This window comes from Choloepus didactylus, chromosome 3 (assembly GCF_015220235.1).
Source record: "Choloepus didactylus isolate mChoDid1 chromosome 3, mChoDid1.pri, whole genome shotgun sequence".
Taxonomy (NCBI): domain Eukaryota; kingdom Metazoa; phylum Chordata; class Mammalia; order Pilosa; family Megalonychidae; genus Choloepus; species Choloepus didactylus.
In genome coordinates, this window is record NC_051309.1 from 103,176,586 (window position 1) to 103,198,375 (window position 21,790).

Sequence of the window (21,790 nt, forward strand, 5' to 3'; positions counted from 1 at the left end):
AGTTTGTCACATATCCTGTTTGGAGCACTGGAGTGATCAATGACACATAGTATTTGGAATTCATTCCTTGAAAAAAAGAGTGAGAGAAAAGAGAGGAAAAAGTAGTTTAATACTGAAATTCAGCCTAAAGAGGGCAGGAGAATGGTTTGAGAAATGGTGTGCATAGTTGAGGTGGAAAAGGGAGAGAGCACAAAGACAAAGATAGGAACAGAATCAGCACCATAGATCAACTTTACCAAACAGATGAGTTGCTAATAATCTATGATTAAAGATGAAACTTAACTTGTGCATTAACATCCTGCCTAGTTTTTGGTTTTACTGTCACATTTCTTCTTCATGAAAGAGATAATGCGGTGTTGCATAGCTTTCTGAGCATAGGCTTGCTAACTTACTTCACTTAGATTTGGACTCAAATGTCACTGCTTAGAAAACCCTTCTCTGACTTACTTAAAATAGCATTCCCCCCAGCATTCCAGACTGCATTCAACTTCTTTGATTTTCCCTATAGCACTGCAAATATGTGTGTATGTATGTATGTATGTGTTTGTATATATATGTACATATATGTATAGATTTCCTCTCTAATAGGATATATGCTTTTCAAAGGGAGATATATTTCTCCATTACATTCAAAGCTCTATAACCAGAAACTAGAACATTGTCTGGCACATAGTAGGTGGTCCATAAACACTTACTGAATATTGAATGGATAAATGGGAGCCAATAGATTTTAAAACTGAACTAAGTCCTTGATTAAAACTTTTTTTTTTTCCCAAGACAGAACTTCAAATTATGACTAGGCTTTTCTAGTTGTTGAATAAAATCAAGTTTGGACACATTTCCACCAAAAATTAATCTATGACTTTTTCAGGGTTGGAATACTGCAGGTGGTTAAGGAAGAGACACGAAATTCATCTCATTTTGAAAAACAAAAACCTTCATTTAAATCCATATACAAGGGCTTCCTTTTTCTTGGCTGCAGTAAGCAGAGAATTAACTCTGGGATAATAAATCCCAGTGACAGGTGCTAATGGGAATTAAGCATGCAAATCCCCTGCATATCCCTCCAGAAATCTATACCCAAAAAAGTATGCTATTTAGCATGTAGGGTGCTTACTAATAATATTTACTTTAAACCAGTACGGAAAAAGAGTTTCCAGCTTAAGACTTAAGAAATAAAAAACAGATGAAAATGTGTTTTAATTATAGAAATAATATTTTCTTTCATTTTTACTCTCTCTTTATATGATTGATTCCCCACTTTTTACATTTTTTATCCTTTATAAAAAGTAGTTCATTATATGAAAAATATTATTAACTAGAAACATTGAAGAGGGAGGGTTTTAATGAATAAAGAGGATGGCAAAGAGGAAAAAGTCTATTTCTAACTAAGGATTGGCAAGAGACAGCAGGTAACATTATTGATAGACACCAGTCAAGGAGAGTCAGATGATCCAGATTCTATCAGGTCAATCCTACTTTTCCAACTCAGACCACAGAAGGGAATTTGGCCTGCCACAAACCTATAAACTCTGAAGATTTGTGCTTTTATTAATTGTATTAGACAAGGCCCTTTTCTTTGCAATTGATAGGAACCCAACTCAAATAAGCTTAAGCAAAAAAGAAAATTTGTTGCTTCACAGAACTCAAAAGCCATGAATAAAAATAGCTGTATTAATAATGGCTAACATTTATTGATCACTCCTTGTGTGTCAGGCACTGTTCTAAACTCCTTACATGTGCTGTCTCACTTAATCCTTACAGTGAGGATTAAAGGAAAGTACTCTAAACAAAGTACTACTATTATTCCCATTTTATATATGAGAAAACTAAGGCAAGAGTGGTTAAATAATTTTGCCCAAGGTCACACACAGTTATTATTTTTTAATGTCAGTCTGACTTCAGGGGTTATGCTTTAGATACAGAACATTAAATACAGCTAACAGGACTTGGGCCCTTCCCTCTGCACCTCCTACTGCCCCCTTTAATCTCTTGTTTCTGCTCTTTTCTCTTTTGGCTCCACTTGGGACTAACAAATTGCCAGAACTATGCCCCTAGCTTGTCTTGGGTCACATGACCATACATGAACCATTCACTATGGATAAAGAGTGGAATATAATGAACGGCAAAGCCTGAGTCCTGTACCAATTTCTGGCAACTACAAATTTGGATTGAGAATGTGGAAAAAGCCTTCTCCAAAAGAAAAATAAGTATGCTGGGAAGGAAGATGAATCAATAGGGAATAACTGATGCCAAGAGAATGGCTGCAGGGCAAACAGAACAACAGATTCCTATTCCATGGTATATAGGGAAGATTGTGTTCTCCAAACTTGAGGGCTACTGCATATCACTGCAGCAAATGAAGATCATTGGTTGAGGAGAGCCAAAGAACAGCTGCATATACATATCTCTTGCCATTAATCGACTGGAAGAATTGAGTACCTTTCCACTTCACTCCATTCCAAAAACTTTCATCTAGCCAGTATTATACTTAAGAATCTGTTTCAGGATCACTGGGGAAATCCACACAAGAGTGATAGTTCTTGCACACCAAAGGCTTAGAATCTAACAGACAATGTAGATTAATAAACACAGTAATTCTAAATAAAGATAAAAATGTTGTGGGAATATAGAAGTGTAAGAAGATTATGACTGGGAGAATCTGGGAAGAAAAATGCCTAGAAGTAAGACTTAAGCACTGTATCAGTAACGGTATACTTAGCATAAGGCTGTATTTATCTCTAATACTTCCTCTAGAATAGGCAGTCCAGGGCTGCTATGGAAGCCCAACTATGTTCTTGTCATATCTTGGCTCTGTGTTCCATATGTGTAGCTTTCATCTTTTCAGTTCTTGATGGCTTTTCACACTTTCCAGGTCGGAAGAAGTAAGAGAAGACCCAAAGGGATGCTGTCAAATTAGGTGCTTTCCAAGCATCTTTTCTGGAAACCTGCAGCCCAACCCATCTGTGATTGTTGCAGGCTGTATGTACCCCAGAACAGATCATGTTCTTTTAATCCATTCCTGTGGGTGTAGATCTATTGTTGGTGGGACTTTTTGATTAGGTTATTTCAGTTGAGCTGTGACCCACATTATTCAGGTTGGATCTTAATTCTCCTACTGGAGTACTTTTTAAAAGGATGAAAGACAGAAAATGTCCAGAGAAGCTAAGAGAGACAGAAGCTAAGAAGGAGAAACATACTGAAACTGAGAAGCCAAGGCAGCAAAACCTGGGAGAGAAGGACCAGCAGATGCCACCATGTGCCTTCCCATGTGACAGAGGAACCCCAGTTCGCAAGAAGCCTTTCTTTGTGAAGAAGGTTATCATCCAATTGCTGCCTTAATTTGGACATTTTTCATGGTCTCAGACCTATAAAGTTAAAAGCCAATATACCCACATTGTAAGCCAACCCATTTCTGATATATTGCATTCCAGCAGCTTTAGCAAACCAAAACACCATCTATTTTCTTGATGGCCTGTCAAATGACTAGCCTAGACCAATCACAGGTGATGGATAAGAAGGGTGTTGTGAATGTAAAATTGATCATTGTGGTATGTTGATTTATTTACCCTAGCAAACACATTATTAATCTTAATCCCTACCCTGTGGGTGTGGACCCATTGAAAATAGGTTTTGAAGATGTTCTTTTTAGTTAATGTGTGGCCCTACTGAATGAGGGAAAATAATCCATATTACTGGAGGTCTTATAGAAAGAAGGAACTGGAAGTCAAACATTGGAGAAGGCCATTCAGAAAAAAGCTGGAAGTTAGTGGAAACTGGAAGAGCTGCCCCAAAGAAAGAGACATCACCATGTGATGGGAGGCAGAGACTTGAGCCAAGGAACCCCAGGACACTACAGACTGGGAGAAAGCAGGCTTTGATGATATCATAATTTTAGACTTCTTCTGGCCTCAAAACCATGAGCTAATAAATTCCTGTTGTTAAGCCAAAATTAATTTGTGGTATATGTGATAGCAGCACTGGCAAACTAAGACAATCAACTGTGATGATACAACTGTTGAAGAGGAGGGAAAAGGGTAAGACACAAGAAGAAAGACATAAAGGCAGGAAATTACAGGCTATATTTTGAGAATTGTATGTAGGTAGATAAAAAGGAGCTTCTCTCTTTTGTTGAGTGAAAAGGAAGGGTGTGTTTTCTATCACAGTGAAAAATAAAAGGATTGAATTATTCAGTCCATTGGAGTCTATTTATTGAGCTTTTTGGAAGTGTGTAGTAATGAGATGGAGTCTTCTTTAGGAATTAATAAATGGGTTGTAGAGATACTACTTAAGCAAGAGAAAGAAAGCAAAATGTAATGTGTCTATACTTAAGACATTATTATGACAAGATATTTTCTCTATTGCCCTTTGTACTTAACTTACATAATCATCTAAAGAATAAGATCAGTGATTGAATCTTTCTATACATGAATTATACTACCCTGGAGTAAACTTTGGAGCTATTCTCAGTACCTCCCTCTTCTTTGCCTACAGCATCTATTCAATTTTTTTACTTAAAAGTCTCTAGGATCTATACCATTATCTCCAGATCCACATTATACTTGCATGCACCACATGGAGTCTCTCCAGTTACTTCCTTAGTAGCCAATCTGCCCTCACATTCCAATCCATATGCCCCACAATCCCCAGAATGATCTTGTCGTTTTACTTTCCTATAAACTTGTTAAATGATTCCTCATAGTCTTAGAACTCTTCCCAAAGTCCATTATAAGCTATGCTTGCCCTTAAAAAAGGAAGGTTATGGAGTAAACGTAGCATGGTAAGCTTGCATTTTTCCTAATATTTGCTCTTTCCCTGTTCATAGAAATACAAAGCACACCCTTTACCTTTTGACTTTGCAGTACCATGTGCTGTGAATGCAATATACTTCCCTGCCTCACTGATGGTGTGCTTCGCCATGGGACTGGTTTTTGCCAATGAATGTGGGCAGACGTGACAGCGTGCCAGCTGCACAGAGGCACTGTATGCTGCTATTCATTTTCATGTCCCCTTGTGGTGGTCATGAGAAGAACATCCCCTAGGTAGCCGGCAGCCCAAGGTGGATGAGAGACACATGGAGACACCTGGAGCCTGCTGGTTGATGGCCAGAGCCCGAGCCCAGGCCACCTTAACCTAGTTGCATCAGATCCAATGAGCCATGAGAAAGGAAAAGAAAATGCTTGTTGTATTAAGCTACCGAGTTGTAGGTTGATATTTTTCATACAGCATTATTGCAGCAAGAGGTGTCTGATACACTTAGAGTGAGAATCATGCTCTCATTTTAAGTTAAAGACAAATCAGATGATAATTTCCCCTGTAGAGTTAATAAACTAGTAGAAAAGAAGACTGAGTAGAGGACAAAATAGAGTTACCACAAGAAGTACCTAAGAGAGGTGTGGCTACAGTGCCCTGGAGGTGAGAGGAAAGGACAGTTACTTGAACCCGGAGGATCGGCAGATTCTTAAATGAGGGCACATTCGACCTGGACCTTGGAAGATAAATAGAATTTATATTTGTTGACATTGAAAGAGCATTCCATGAAGAAGAAACAACCAGAGCAAAGGTGTTCCATATATGGTAAATATTGAGTGGCTTCCCTTGGAGCCAAAAAGCATTCTACTTAATACTCTTATTATCTGGAATGTTTTAAAAATTATAATAGTTAACATTTTTGATCATTCATTAGTCAATCACCTTGTTAAGTCAAGCATCTTGTTAAGTATATATATATGTTGGTGTGTATATATATATATGTGTGTTCATTTGGCACATGCAACAATTCTATGTATGAAGCAGATCCTATTATTATCCTCATTTTAAGCATGAAGAAACTGAGGCTTAGAGGTGTTAAGTAATTTGCCCACACTAAACTAGGCAGACATTGAACCTGAGTTTACTTAGATCCAGCCAAATACCAAGAGGTAAATTTGGAAGATAGGGAAAATTTCTGAAAGGCTTTATGTAATTTACTGTGTGGTCTGTGCTCCATTTTGCATACACTAGACGGCTACCAAAGGTCTTGGAGAATGAGCCAGTACTGTGATCATGCCTTGCAGCAGTGTTCAAAATGGATTAAAATGGGAAGGAAAATCACAGAGTGTCCATTTAGGATTCTATCCCAATAAACAGGATGAGAAATAATGAGAGCCTGAATTTAAGTTGTGGTAAACAGAAAACACGTGAAAGGATGTACACATGTTGTCTAATTTGGATGGTGGTTACTACTTCAGGAGCACAGAATGAAAATTTTGCATTATTAAGTATTCATGATATAATTAAGAATAAACTATGGAACCCTGAAAAGCTGCTTGCAACAATAAACCACCCTCAGCTTAATTAAAGGCATTAACGAATTAGAAATAAGATTTAAAGGATGAGAGGGACACATTAATTTCTTAGGACTACTTGTGTTCATTGGGATTTGAGGTAGTTTGTTCAAGCAATATTATAATGATTCACCAACACCTTCATTGTATAGCCAGATGATTTGTTTCTCATGGTCCCTAACACTGCTCCTGGCATAGACAAGGCAATCAATAAATATTTTTTAAAAATAAATGAGTAACTTAATTTATGAGAAGCTTTTATACTATGGAAACTAAATCAGTTGTTACATAAAGGGAATCTTTTACTTGCAAATATTTTATTCCTAAATTTATTTATAAGTTGATTGTTAGAAATGTTTTGTGCTTATCTTATAGAAATGTGACAGAAATTATGGTCTGGAATTCAGCCTTTGAATTATGTATAATGGTATGGAAAACAATGCTATAATAGTACATATAATTCAGTCAAAAACAAAACATAATTAACAATTAAAGATTTAATTTAATTTAATTTAATTTAAAAAATTAAAATCAGAACATTTGGCCTCTGCTTCAAGTATAAATAAAGAAGAATGAAGAAAAAGTATAAAATGTTATAGAGATTCCTAAGTTTATTTCATGATATTTTAAACAACTCTCAAAAATGAAGCCATTCCTTTTACGCAACTTCTAATTTATATGGAAATAGGTTGATTTAATTTTCTTTAAAATAATTGTTGCACTAGTGCTAAAGTCTGTTTATCATGGATGTTTTTTGTTTGTCTGCTATTTGGTTAACAGATTGAAGTAAAAAGAACAAGGAAGGTTAAAAAGGAAATATATTTTTGATGCAGTTGGGGGAAATAAATTAAAACCACAGGGAAAGAAAGAAGGAGTAAGAAAATTCAAGTGAGAGCTTTTCAGGGGTATTTTAAACAAAACTGCATGAGATAAAAGTAAAAAAGGATGAGATGAAGTTAACAGGAAGAAACAATGGTTCAGATGTTTACCCACATTGTCCACCAGGTGGCCCCACTGGCCAAGAACAGCCTGGTACTGCACAGGATTCAGTGTGCAACCAAACTTTAGATTTGTGAGAGTTATGCAAATCAGAACTCTTAAGGGTAAAGCCCTTCCAATCAGTTGCTTACATGTTGAATGTGTTACTTCTCTAGACTTTAAGATTCTCAAGAAGGACCTTACAATATTTGAATTATCAGTATCATTTACCCTGATGCCTGATACTTAGAAGACCTTAACAGTGGTTACATAATTTATAAATTAATAAAAAATAAATGATCTAATAATTGTGCGTACATTTTAATTTAATCAACGCTATTGTTGTTTTCATTTTCTATTTTATTCTTGCTAGGACCAGGAAAATCTTTTGATCATTATTATTCTCATAGGCAACTTTCACTTTACATTTCTACAGTAGTAAAATCAAAGAGAGGATCTTACCCTTCATCAACTTTTTTTTTTGAGTGTCTGCTGACATGTTGTTTTTCTAAAATGCAAGGAGACCATCTACAAGCAATGGTTTATTTTTCACTTTATTGACAATTCCAACCAAGGGCTACAAATTACCCTGGTTCTAGATTAGGGATAGTCAATTGAGCAAATATGTGATTATAGGTTATAGGGTCAGATAACTTGAAGAAAATCTATTTTAATATCTGCAAAGGCTAAAATCTCTCAAGAATATATAAATAAGTTATTTTAGGAATGGTGTTGGAATCTGGTGGAACAAGCCCTGGCAATAGAGTCATGTTGGATGTGGGTTAGACCTCCCCTCTGCCTCCCTGTCCTCGGCACAGTCAGCTGCCCTTTTCCCAGTACTAAAGCCTTTTGTCTAGTTACAGCCTGTTTTATGGGAAAGTTATACTTTCAAGCCTCTTTGCTTTTGCTCATTATCCTGACTCTACCTAGAATTTCCTTCCTCACTTGAACAACCATTCTCTAGAATCCAGTCCCAATGTTAGCCCTTCTATAAAGCTTTCCCAAATCCTACAGCTGGAAGTGCTCAATCCATCTCTGACGTCCACATGCTTTTATATCATCTTCTCTTGATGTCTCTTTAAATGTATCATTTCTTCCTACTAAGATGTAAGCTGTGTGAGCCTTAACCCTGGGTCTCAGACACCTCAGACTTTTCAACAACAGCTACCACATTGATACATACAGAGAAGTAAATGAAGTAATGTTTTGGAAATGTGTTGATGAGAGCTCTTCTCTTTAGGCTTACATGGACTAAACAGTTTTCTTGGTCACTTCAAGATATCCATTTACCTGGGGAAGAGGGTAAAGGTCCAGCAATGGGAACATACCTATCATTATAGCAGAAATGTAAGGGAAATAATTAATATTTAGTATATGACTTCCAAAAATAGGATTTCTATGTCTGTGGCTAAACAATGGGCTTAAAGGTTAGGCTTGCTGAAATTAAGTGGTTTCTGACTTCATTTACCTACTTCTTAAAACAGGAAGAGCCAGAGCCTTGATTAAGATCATAGATTTTCTCACAGATTTTCTTTTGCTGTAATGTAGAAAAGATGCTACTTCCAATTAAGACCAAGATCATTAAATCTGTCAACTTGGAGGATATAATGTGGGGAGGTGAAACACCCAAAAGCCCAAATCTCACCATATATAACCCCAGGTATTGTGAGTGTGGTGGTTTGGAACTATTTGTACCCCAGAAAATCGTGTCTTAAAACTAATCTATTCCTGTTGGTGTAAACTTATTTTAAGTAGGACCTTTTAATAAGGTTACTTCAGTTAAGGCATGGCCCAGGGTGGGTTGTAATCCTCTTACTGGAGTCCTTTATAAATGAGATGAATACAGAAAGAGAGGGAGAGAGAAAGCCATGGAAGCGAGAAGCAGAAAGCAATGAAACTCAAAAAAGAAGGCAGAAAGCAGCGGACACCTCCATTTGCCTTGCCATGTACCAAAGGAGCTGAGGATGGCCAGCAGCCAGTCTTCAGGAAGAAAGTACCACCTTGATGATGGCTTGATTTAGACATTTTCTCAAACTCTAACCATAGACAAATAAATTCCCATTGTTCAAGTTGAACCATTTCATGGTATATTGCTTTAAACAGCCAAGGAAACTAAAACAGTGGGGAAAATCTCCAGGTCTTTGATTCAATACCTCTCCGTAGGATCTGCTAATGAGGGAGAGGGATTTAGAAACTTCCAGATAGGTTAAGAGAAATGCTCCTCGTTAAGATGAGGAGATAGCAACACAGCAAGATCACCTGACTCAACATGAAGTGCTCCAGTAGAATAAATTAAAGAGGGAAATTATTTTGCAGTCTGAGTCTCTGAATTCAATTTTGCGTCAGAGTTCAATTTTATGTCAAAGAGGCATGGAATAAGACACAAAGGGGAGCACTGATTTGAAAGCCATGTTGACTTCCATGAGACAACCCCCCCCCCCCCCCCCCCCCCCCCCCGCCCCGCCAGAAGCCAAGGGCATGGCTGGGAGCCACTGTGTTCAACATGAGGGTGAGCTGCAGAGCACAGAGCAGCCTCAGTGGCAGACCCAGCAGAATGTCCTGGTACAGGGAACCCACCAACCACACATCAGGGGATCACGTCAAGCAACATCCAAGTACTAGCTAAAGGTCAGGAAGTCTCTCAGTACCAGGAAGTCATATGAGCTAAATCCTTTATTACACTCACCTCTACTTATTCCTCTCCTGGATGACATCTGCTTTGAACTTCTCATGACATGCTACTCTATAGGGCATCAGAAACAACTTAGACATATCATTTAAGAAGAAATATTTTTGCCTTGTTCAATTTCAACTTCCTATTACATAAGCATTCCATCTATTCAGTGTTCAATTCCCCATTGAAGTAGGCTAAAATAATTTCTTTTGGATGACTCATTGTTGAGATAGTTCAGATTTTACCTCTTCCCATTCTCTTTGTCAAGATGAAATATGGGAATTCAAAGAGATGCTAACTCTGGCCTAAGAGTTGTGGGGTTTTCTGGAATCATGAAGTTTCCTGTGGATTCTTGCTGGTTCCTGCAGTGGAGTGGATTAAAGTTCATCTCTACAGATTAGTCCACCTGGTTTTTTATAATGAGATCTCAGTCCCCACTGCTAGAGATTAAGGCCCCTTTGATTCTGGACTAAAAGTTTCCTTCTTTGTCCTGACTCCAAACCTCTGCTGTTATCTGTTTATCTTCTCTTTGGTTTAAGTAAGGCACTCAGGATTTTGCAACTAGTTGAAAGCTAGTGTTTTCCTGAGTTCCTGCAGCCCTAGCCTCAGAGGCCTCAGCCTACCCCCACACTCAAAGGGGCCTTTCTAAAGCTTGGCCTTCTTTAATATTGGGCCTGAGGGTGAGAAATGAGAACCCTAGTGGCTGACTTACCTCCTTGCTCACTTTCTTCTTTATCTCCACAATCTCTTGCAATTAAATAGAATGAAATTTGAGCTTTTCACTTCCTTTAGTGGAAAAATGCTCTTAAAGTGGGAAATAAATGAACTTTCAAAATCCTCCACAAATTTGGTTTTGAGCCTAATATCCTGCTTCATATCTTGGAAACCCTACTGGGATGTCAAATGCTATTAGCTCTTTTATTCTATTTGCATTTCTGCTGTAAAAATCCTCATCATTCCATCCTTACCTTCTCTCTCAGCTTGGGCTGATCAGGGAAGAGGTCTTGTGCAAGGAAAAGAGAAAGAGAAAATCCCACTGATTTATTTCAAATCGACCACCACATGAGATTCCTGTATGTAAAACTACATGCTAAGTGCTAGGTGGGGTGGAGTGGGGATTCCAACATGTCTGATTTCAGACATCAATTCCTTAAAAGATATTAAACATTTAAAAGATAAGAACCATGTGAAGAAAGAAAAAGCAGTATAAAAACAAGTATTTTCACTGAAGCTATACGTTGATATCTACAATATCTGGCACAATGCTTGGTATGAAGAAGGAATGCAAAAATTTTCTGTTACAATGAATGAATCACCTTGTTTATCATTTAATGTTTAAAAGCACGCATGCTGGATCCAAAATGCCTGGGTTCTAATAGTTGATCGTCTCCTTATTAGCTATTTGATTTTGGAAAATTTCATAAGCTCACTTCCTTGTCTGTAAATTGGGATAGTAGCAGTACCTATCTTATAGTGTTGTTGTATGGCTAGAGTGAATTTATTCACATAAAGCACTAAGAGCCATGGTTGAAATACAGTAAACATTCATAAAATGAAAGCTATTTATTATTTTATTATTATTGTTACTATAGATCAGTAAATAAGACTCTATCTGTAAAAGAGGTTTCAGAAATATTTTAGTCATTTTCCAGATAAAAACCATTGTTAGATATATTTGTAACATTTTGAATATAAAAACTTCCACAAATAGTTGACTGTTTTATATTCAGACATATATTTTTAGTTTTCAAAAATGGAATAAAGTAATTTAGGACTGTTTGTTTTTTAACAATCTCAACTTATTACATTTTAGGGAAATAAATTGGCAAAAGCCTGGTATAATAAATGATCCAACTGAACAAAAATGTGAGCAGTGTGCTTATGTTTGTATCTTATGTTCACAAAGTCAAGATAACACTTGCAGCAAAGGAGGCTTGGAAAATCAGCTCTATGGAGAGTAGAACAATATGTACATATCCCTTTTTTTAAAGGGAAAAGAAAACCTACACTCAAGGGAATGTGACATAGTAGTCAGAGGAATTTAAGTGATAGGAAATGTGTGTATAATAAAAATGATTTCTAATGTTCTTTATTATATAAAATTAATGTTATTCAGCCATCATGATTTCTAAGAGTAGTAATTGATCTGAGCTGTGTCTACTACTTTCTTTTACTTAATTCTACTAAGCTTGCATTTTTGAAAATCTTATGGAACGAATCTTGCATGTATTGAATACTCCCAGAATAAAGCTTTCTGACCTACATGGGTATTTAAAGTAGCAATTTTTGTCTCATTAGTTCAAGGGGCTAGCCAACTGAGTATAACACGCAGAAAATATTATAGACATATCCATTTTTTTTAACATGTTAGCATTCAATTGAAAGATTATGTCATCCCCCCCCTTGCTGCCCCCACCTCCACCCCATTCTATACATGTTAGAGGCTCATGTGCAGAAACCTGCCCTTTTGGAGATAAAAATGCCTATTTGTAAGAGAACAGATGGTGTTGCTCAAGTTCAGAGACACATATCAGGCAGAATCTCAGGGGGAGGGGAGACTGCCAGTGGGAGAGGGCTGGTGTAGTTTGAAGAAGCTTCCTGGGTGATTCTGATAGCTTCCCAACTCGCCCCCACTGTGCAGTACTGATTTAAAGCTTAAAGATACATAAAAGTCATGTGGAAGCTGATTTGAGCTGCAGAATGAAAACTGAACTCTTTTCCTGGTAGAAACATGTTTGTTTGCATTTTATACCGTAATTCTCAATGCCTGAACGTCCAAACAATATCTTAAAATCAGCACATCTAAAAACTCCTGTTTAGTTCAAATATTACATTATTTCCATGTGTACAGTAGTACTAAATGGTAGGTCCTCTACAGTCATTCAAAGATAATTTTTATTTTGAGTAGTTTTCAATATATATAGGTTACAACATAAATGTGCCAGAAATACATGGTATTATAATCTGAGCAACAAGTAAACAATTCTTATTAGTGAAGATATTGGAGTTAGGTTTGAAAGTTAGAAAGTTAAAAATAATTATAGCCCAAACTGTCCTATGAAAAATCCTTTAAATCAACCACAAAAAACACTTTATATGTTTTTGCGTGTTAAAATTTAAGATCTACCGGGTTAAATTGAAGGAAGGGAAAAAAGTCTGTATGCAGATGTCTGAGCATTCAAACCGTTATGACTTTAGTGTAGTTAGCAAATTCCAGGAGTGACTGATGTTACCAGAGAGAAGTGCCAGAAAGTTACCTTGATTTCTTTAGAGGGTAAATAGTTTTTGCAAGCCCAAAAGCAGTTGCATGTGTTCCCCTGGGGGCTCTGAAGTTTTCTGCTCTTGGGATTGGGAGGATAAATCCATTTCTTTGTTTAGATAGTGTTGTAATCAGATGAATTTAGAGTTGTCTGAGTCAGATGAGTGGAGGGGATAAGATTGTGTTGGAAGTTTTGGTTTGATAAGGTAATGGCCGCTGGAGTCCAGTTCTGAGATCTCTTGTTTCCTGGAGGGGATTATATATGTGAAAAGAGAAAAGTACTGAAGCAAATGAGAATCATGAGAGAATCCATGTGGTCCTAGGGTAGAAAGGGTACTGGACCTCCAGGTCAAAGGCCACTTGGCTAACAATGATTCCCCACATTTTGCCTTGTGGGGCAAAATTCCCTGATTCCCAAGGTTAGTAATTGGTGCGTGAGTGTGTGTGTGTGTGTGTGTGTTTGTATGTGTGTGTTAGAGGGCATGTCAAAAAATTCTTTCATCTGGAATTCAGGACAAATGCTTCTCTGTCACTAGTTTTCCAGCATTTTTAGGGAATGTTTCAGCAGATGAGTTGCCTGGTCACTAAGTGATTTGGAGCCTAAAAATCTTGATACTCACACTGTGGGAATGGACTGAAAGTTTTACGATATATACCAAACAGGAAGGAAGGAGAATGGACATCAATGTAACATGTCTGCACATTTCTATCTCTCTCTCACTTTTTTTCTGTCTGTGTATTGTGTGTATTTATTTATGTCTATATACACTCATCTACATATACATTTGTGCATGTATTATGTAATATATATTGATATATGAATGTTTATGTATATATGCAAGCATATATATGTAAATGTATATATATTTCCATGTGTGTATAAGTATGAATGTGTGTGCGCATATATAGATATTCAAACACGTACTCACAGTTTTATCCTAGGATTACAATCTAGGACTTCCAATTTCCTTCCAACATTTTAAATCTCATACACTGTGCCCTTTGACTACTCATTCTTCCTACCACTTTGATTTTTTCCTTTCCATATTTTCCTTTTTTCTTTTCACCTACCTTAGATAAAGAGGCAAAATATGATCAATTTTTAGATCATGACTCAAACCTAAAAATCCCTAGACCTTAGGAAATGTAATTTTGCAGATAAGGAAATTGAGGGCCAGAAAGTCAAATTGTCCAAATCAAGATAGTTTAATGATAGTACAAATACCAATAACCATGTCTTCTAGTTTCTGGTTATATTGGAAAGATTCTAGAATAGGATATGTTACGGATTGAATCATGTTAACGACAAAGACATGTTCAAGTTGTAACACCCCTCCAGTGGTGACTTCATTTGGACATAGGATCTTTGAAAATTCTATTACTCCAGATGAAGTTAAACTGAATCAGGGTGGGGCTTAATCCAATATGACTCGAGTCCTTATAAACAGAGGAGTAGGATACACTAGGCGACAGAACGAGACATATGGTCACGTGGCAGAGATAGAAACTGAGCTGTGGGTTATCAGCAAGCCATCATCAGAACACTACAAACTCCAGAGCAAGCACGATCCTGCCAACACCTTGATTTTGGACTTCTAACCTCCCAAACATGAGGTTAGAATTACTGTTGTTAAAACCAACCAGTCTGTGGCATTTGTCTGACTGGGTTCCATATTTACCAGCTGCAAGCTATTTAACCCAACAAAGTAAACTTTGATTTACTTGTCTTTAAACAGAGAATGACAAAGCCTAGATAAATAGAGTAGCTACAAAGCGTCGCTGTGTTAATAGATACAAACTGACATAAAACAATGTGTGGAGACTAAGTGCACAATAGGTAAAATTTTCCTAATAAGTCCAGTGCTTTTTCTTTTATGTCACATCACCTTGAAATCTCCCTTTTAGCTCACTCTTTTCTCTTCTGAAAAATCACTCTCTCTTCCTTCTTACTTCACTTTTTTCTATCATTTAACTGTCCATACTCAGACTTGAATGGCTAGAGACATCTTTTATAAATCCATTAATGACATGTTGAGTTATAGGGCAGTTTGCTGTTTGTTGTGGATTGTCTAAAGTTCAGCAGATAGAGGGTCATATAGTTGAAGGCTTGCAAAGTTCTTCTGCACATCTGAATGCTGGAGTAACCCAGAGCTGCAGCAGCTCCCCCTGATGCAGGGGTTGGGAGTTGAACTCCCTGCAAGACTTGACCTTGCCTTATATCACCATCATAGCAGCACAGCACTTAGCAGGTGGACAATGAATATTTATGAATGCATAAATGAATATATGATTGAAAGTATATAGGAATCCTTGCTTCTCTCTCTAAGAAAAACAGAGAGCAGGTGTTTCTGTGCTGGAATCAGTGTCTTACATCTGGTCATCCACTTGTTGGGTACATCTGTGTGGGACTTTGAAACAGCAGGCTCCCTTAGCATCTTAGAACCAGCCTTCTCTCCCATTTTTTCTGATTGTCTTTAATTCATAGAAGCTGGGCCAAGATACCAAGGATAAGTGGGTAGAATGGTGCCCCCCATTAGATACAGGCGAGTTCTAACCCTCAGTACACCAGAATGTGACCTTATTTGGAAAAGTGTCATTGACAATGTAATTAGTTCAGATGAGGTCATGACTGGTGCCATATGAGGAGGAGAAGAGGAACAAGGAGGCTTATATTCCAACAAGATTGGAATTATACTGCCACAAGCCAAGGAACGTCTGGAGCCACCAGAAGCTAGAAGAGGGAATGAAGGATTCTTCTCTTGAGCTTTCAGAGACAGTATGGATCTGCTCATACCTTGATTTCAGACTTTTAGACTCCAGAACTATCAGAAAGTAAATTTCTCTTGTTCTTAGCTGCACATTTTATGTTATTTGTTATAGCAGCACTAAGAAACGAATCTACAAGTTTTAATGAGGAAAGAGCTCTATAAGGGCACTCTCAGATTGAAGGGCAGAAGGCAGGGTGGTGGTTTGGAGACATTTCTGAAAACCTAATCCTGAATCATCCACTCCCCACTCCAGCCCCCACATAGCATCTTGGAGGTTTTTCCTTGTGATACCAGCCATATATCCTCACTCAGGGTTAGCATTTTGACCCATTATGGACTGCAGGCTGCTTTCCCTCAAAACAGTTGAGACAATATGACATTTCAAAAGTAGCTTTGATAAACTGTAAGGAAGTACAAAATACAATACACACAGCAGATAAGGTCATGTTTCAAACTTACAAGTTTCTATCCCTTCAGGATGGTGCTCCTTTGACTTTGTGGGTGCCTTTCATGACTTCATGCCCTCCTGAGTCTTTGATGGATTCATTCAATACCATCTTTTCTTGTGTGGGGATGCCTGGATATGTCTTTCTCTTCAAGGCCCAAAGCAGAAGACTCCAATGTGACTTCTTTACCCCCTCCAACTCTTTACAAGCCTCCTTCCATAGTCAATGGGCAGGACTATAGGGATGGAAGCAATGATCTCAGTTTACTTTTTTCAGATTATCTGTTTAGTACAGCCCTGGATAGTTTCCTGATTTATTCTTTAGATACCTTTTTGCCTCACAAGAGAAAAAGGGAATTTTTTAATGTACATTTGTTATGGATCTTATAGTTAAATTGCTATTCATCCACAGAAACAGTTTAGTCGTCTTTTCTCTGTAATGATCACTGATCCCTCTAGAGGAAAGAGATAATTCCCTTCCTTGGGCCACTTATGTAACTTGTTATTTTATTGTTATAATTACTATGTTTATTTGAAAAATATTTACTTGCATATCTGTGCCCATGTCTTTAGTTTGAACTCATTGAGGATAGTTTCCATGGTTTTGAACTTTGTATTCCCAGGTGCTAGCATGGTTCTTGGCAGAGTAAGTCCTCCCCCTGAAAAAAGGCTACTTGATTTGAATAATAGCTTGGAAATACATCAACCCTATCATCCATTGAAGATCTGTACACATACAGCAATAGAAGGTACATGTTCTCAAACTATTCTTGACTATTGTCTAGTCTGCTTTCTCAGATGACTTGGACCTGGTGTTAGCTCTCTCTTTTTAGCACTCATGCACCTTCCCTGTAAAAAATTCTGGTGTGGGATCCCTTCATTGCCCATGTAGAATTTTCATATCAGACATCTTAGTCAAGGTTAGCTGAATTATCAGTCCTGATCTGTGCCAATCTTCCCATTTCTATAACCTCTCAAGATAGTTCTCTAGTTATGACTGTGATATTTGTCAATAAAACTCAAGGATAAAAATTAGGATCTGGATAAAGAAAAGGGACAGAAAAGAAGAAAGAAATGACTTGCCAACTCTTAAAGAGGATCAAGGAATGGGCAAAGTACTTGAATAGACATTTCTGCAAAGAATATTACATCAAATGGCCAAAAAGCATATGAATGGATGCTCCACATCATTAGACATTACAGGAATGCAGCTCAAAACCACAATGAGATACCACTTCATACTCATAAGGATAGCTTGTATTAATACAAATGGAAAATAACAAGTGTTGGAGAGGATGTGGAGAAATTGGAACTCTAATACATTTTTGGTGGGAATTTAAAATAGTGCAGCCACTTTGGAAAACAATATGGTGGCTCCTCAAAAAATTAGAGAATTATCATATGACCTGGCAATTCCACTCCTAGGTATATACCCAAAGAAAATGAAAACAGGGTCTCAAACAGACACTTGTACATCAATGTTGACAGCAGCATTAACAAGCCAAAGGTAGAAACAGCTCAAGTGTCCATAAACAAATGAATGGATAAACAAAATATGGTACATGCATATGATGGAGTATTATTCTGCTATAAGAAAGAATGAAATGATGAGTCATGCTGCAATATGGAAGAACCTTGAAAACATATTCAGTGACATAAGAAGGGCACTTATAGACACATATTGTGTAAAATACCACTTATAAGAGATGCCTAGAAATAGCTAATCCTTAGAGACATAAAGTAGATTAGAAGTTACCAGAGGATGGGGGCAGGGAGGCAAGGGGAGTGTTTGTTTGGGAAAAAAATGATAATTAGGAAGATAAGAAGACAACAAAGAAAAGTGCTTATTATAACATTAAGTGGAAAAGACAATTTACAATACTATATGTACACCATGATTGTCACAACATAAAAATTATTTAAAGATAGGAGGAAAATTTATGTAAATACAGGACTGGTAGGTTTATGGGATGTTCTTCCTCTATTATAAAACGTTTGTAATTGTTATGATATCTTCCTAAATTTTAAAGAAAAAATACAAAAAAAAAAAAGGTTCTAGGCAGGACAAGTTGTAAAATTAGACTGAGTCAATTAAAAAGATGGCAATCCTGTAGATAAAAGAGTTTCCAAACTTGGCCTGTATGATGATTAGGGTCATGTGTCAACTTGGCCAGGTGATGGTGCCCAGGTGTTTGGTCAAGCAAGCACTGGCCTAACCATTACTGCAAGGACATTTGTGGCTGTTTAATAAATCAGAAGGCTGGCTTATTAAATCATCAGTCGATAGCATCTGTGGCTGATTACATCAATGAGGGGAGTGTCTTTCGCAATGAGAGAATTCAATCAGCTGGATTTAATCCAATCAGTTGAAGACTTTTAAGGGAGAAGAGAGGGAACCTTCCCTTCTTCTTTAGACAGCCAGCTTCTCCTTGGGAGTTCATCAAAGACCTTCATCAGAGTTATCAGCTCACTGCCTGCACTATGGAATTTGAACTCATGCATCCTGCCCTACAGAATTTGGATTCGTGCATCCTGCCCTATGGAGTTTGGACTCATGCATCCCAACAGTTGCGTGGGACACTTTTGTAAAATCTCATATTTATAGATATCTCCTGTTGATTCTGTTTCCCTAGAGAACCCTAACTAATACAACAGGCACCTTCATTTCACTACTAAAACTTCTTACCCCCAATAGTATCACAAAAGTCTTCCATGTTAGCTACCTAAAGGAGGCATTTATTCCATCTCCATTCTTTAACACTTTTTCCTCTTTATTTTTTTCATCACTCTTACCACACCAGACTTCCCAGTCTTCTCTGACTAAATGTAAGCACTATGAAGGCAGGGATACTTCCATCTTATTCTTCACTAGCTCCCCAGTGACTCTTGCCACACCTGACATCCAGTACCTACTTGAATGACTAAGAGAAAATGTGTGGTCATTTTTTAAAAATATAGGCAAATTACAAATTCACTCTTAGGTAGCCTATTCTGATTTATTAAGTATTTAGAATTGTTATATATTAGACTATTGACAGCAATTTGCTATTTCCGGTCAATAAAAAAAGTTATTGAAGTCAAATACAAGTTTCACTTTGTGAATACTATTATATAAGATCTCAATCAGAGAAGAATATTTTTAGAATGTGGCTTTAGTCTTCATAACAGACATTAATATTAAGCAAAAGAAAAAAAAATTCCTTAATGTAACTGTTACAAAAAGCATCATATTAGATGTGAGAACTATCCTGAGTGAAATAAGTACTTAACAATAACAGTATTAGTGGAATACATTTAGCAGAATACACACCAGTGGTTGATATGCTCACATAGATGAAGCATTATAGTCTACCCATTAATCATCCACGGCTTGTGTGTTTGCTTAAGTGGATGATGTCTAATATTTAAATTCCATATTCAAGCATATTGTTCAAATTGATGAAAACAAAAAAGGTTCTAATATTGTAATTAATATTATGCTGCTTCATTTTCTGTCAAAAATATTTTTTCAAAATGAAAAGAGCAGATTAAATATCTACTTTAAAGGAAATTGCAACTAAGATAATGAAATACATAGCAAAAAGCATCTGGACGTGCTCTTTACATGAGCATAGGTAAAGACAGGTTAAATCTTAAGAGAAAAATGTATACACATATATAGATGCAGAAACCCTTGTGATATTTGGTGAATCAACATAAATGGTACAGATGACATGCTGGAAGACTGGCAAATATTACAGTACTTTTGAAAAGAGTAAATGGGTAAATTCATGGCAAAATTCTAGGTCAGATGATTTGTGAACTTTTGCACAAGTTAAGGTTCACTAGTAGACAGTGTGGGTTTTTAAAGAAACTTTATATCAAAATAACGTCATTTTCTTTTTGGATAGTTGCCGCCTAGATTAGCTCAAGGGACTGCCATAGATATTGGGCCAGTTTTTCCTTGATGCGTGTTGGACAAGATGTCAAAATGCAACCTATGGGATAACTAAATGGAACAACTATGCTCAGTGTTAGTAAAACAAAGTGAAGGTGTTGAGCCTCCAGCGATTCCAGAAATCGATCCTTCTGACAGGTTCTGGTTAAAATCACTTTTGAGGCAGGGAGTCCTCAAGGTGGGCTGGCCCACGTTAACATTTTGAATTAAGAGAAATTCGAAATTCAGGATAGCTGGGTGGAAAGATTGGATACTAGTGAGTGAGAAAAGGATCTTCCTTTGCACTCTGCCTCTTCTCCAACCTGAGAGTATCTCAGACATTGAAACTTGGATTTGGCTAATGTGGACATGAAGGGCTAGAAATTGTTATTAATATCTCTCAAGGCTTTTAAAGAATGGACTATTTTACTATTGGAACACTGGACTAGATCAAAGGTCTTCAGACTTCCATAAGTACTAAAAAAACTGATAAGTCCGAATAAGCACACCTGTATTAAGCCTGGTACCCTTTCCCACTTCCCCTCTTACCTCACAAAAGAAAGGCATACTTCACCTCCGTCATGTGTTGTTGTGGTCTTTGCCAAGTTGTCCTAGTGTAGAAGCCCTAGTCTCAAGACTAAACAAAATGACAATTTTGAATGTTGGTGTGTGTACTGAGGAAATAAATGGATCTAATAACAGCGCCAAATACATTTGCAAGTCAGAAGGTTTCTATTTTGTTACTTTCAATAAAATTGAAAGACTATGTAATTGATTTGCTATTTGATGATAGATTGAGTAGAATAGAATTGATGGTGAATCCCAATAAATAACATTTATACCTGGATACACAAGTATAATTGAGGGAGTAAAACTGAATTCATCTCATTAAGAGATGCATTTCTGATAAAAGTTTACTCTGTATGCTTAATAAATATTTACAAAATGTGCAATATATTCATGTTATTTTACTCAAGTTTGTACTACTACTAATTATAATGATAACTCAACCTAGAAAAAATTTTTAGCACTTAAGAGCTTTGTAGTCAGAGAAATTGTGTTAAAAAATTAAATTTCATACCAAAAGCATGAGCAACAAGAGAAACTATAGATAGATTTGATTTCATCAAACTTTACAACTTTTGTGCATTGAAGGAAATATTAAGAAAGTTAAAAGACAATTTATAGAACGGGAGAAAATAGATGAAAACCATATATCAGATAAGGGATTCATATCCGGTATATATAAGGAACTTCTAAAATGTAACAACAAAAATGACAAACAACCCAATTAAAAAATGGGCAGAGGCCTTGAATAGACAATTCTTCAAAGAAGTGGCTGATAATGCATGAAAAGGTGCTTAACATCTTTAGCCATTAGGGAAATGCAAATTAAAACCACAATGAGATACATTCCACAACCG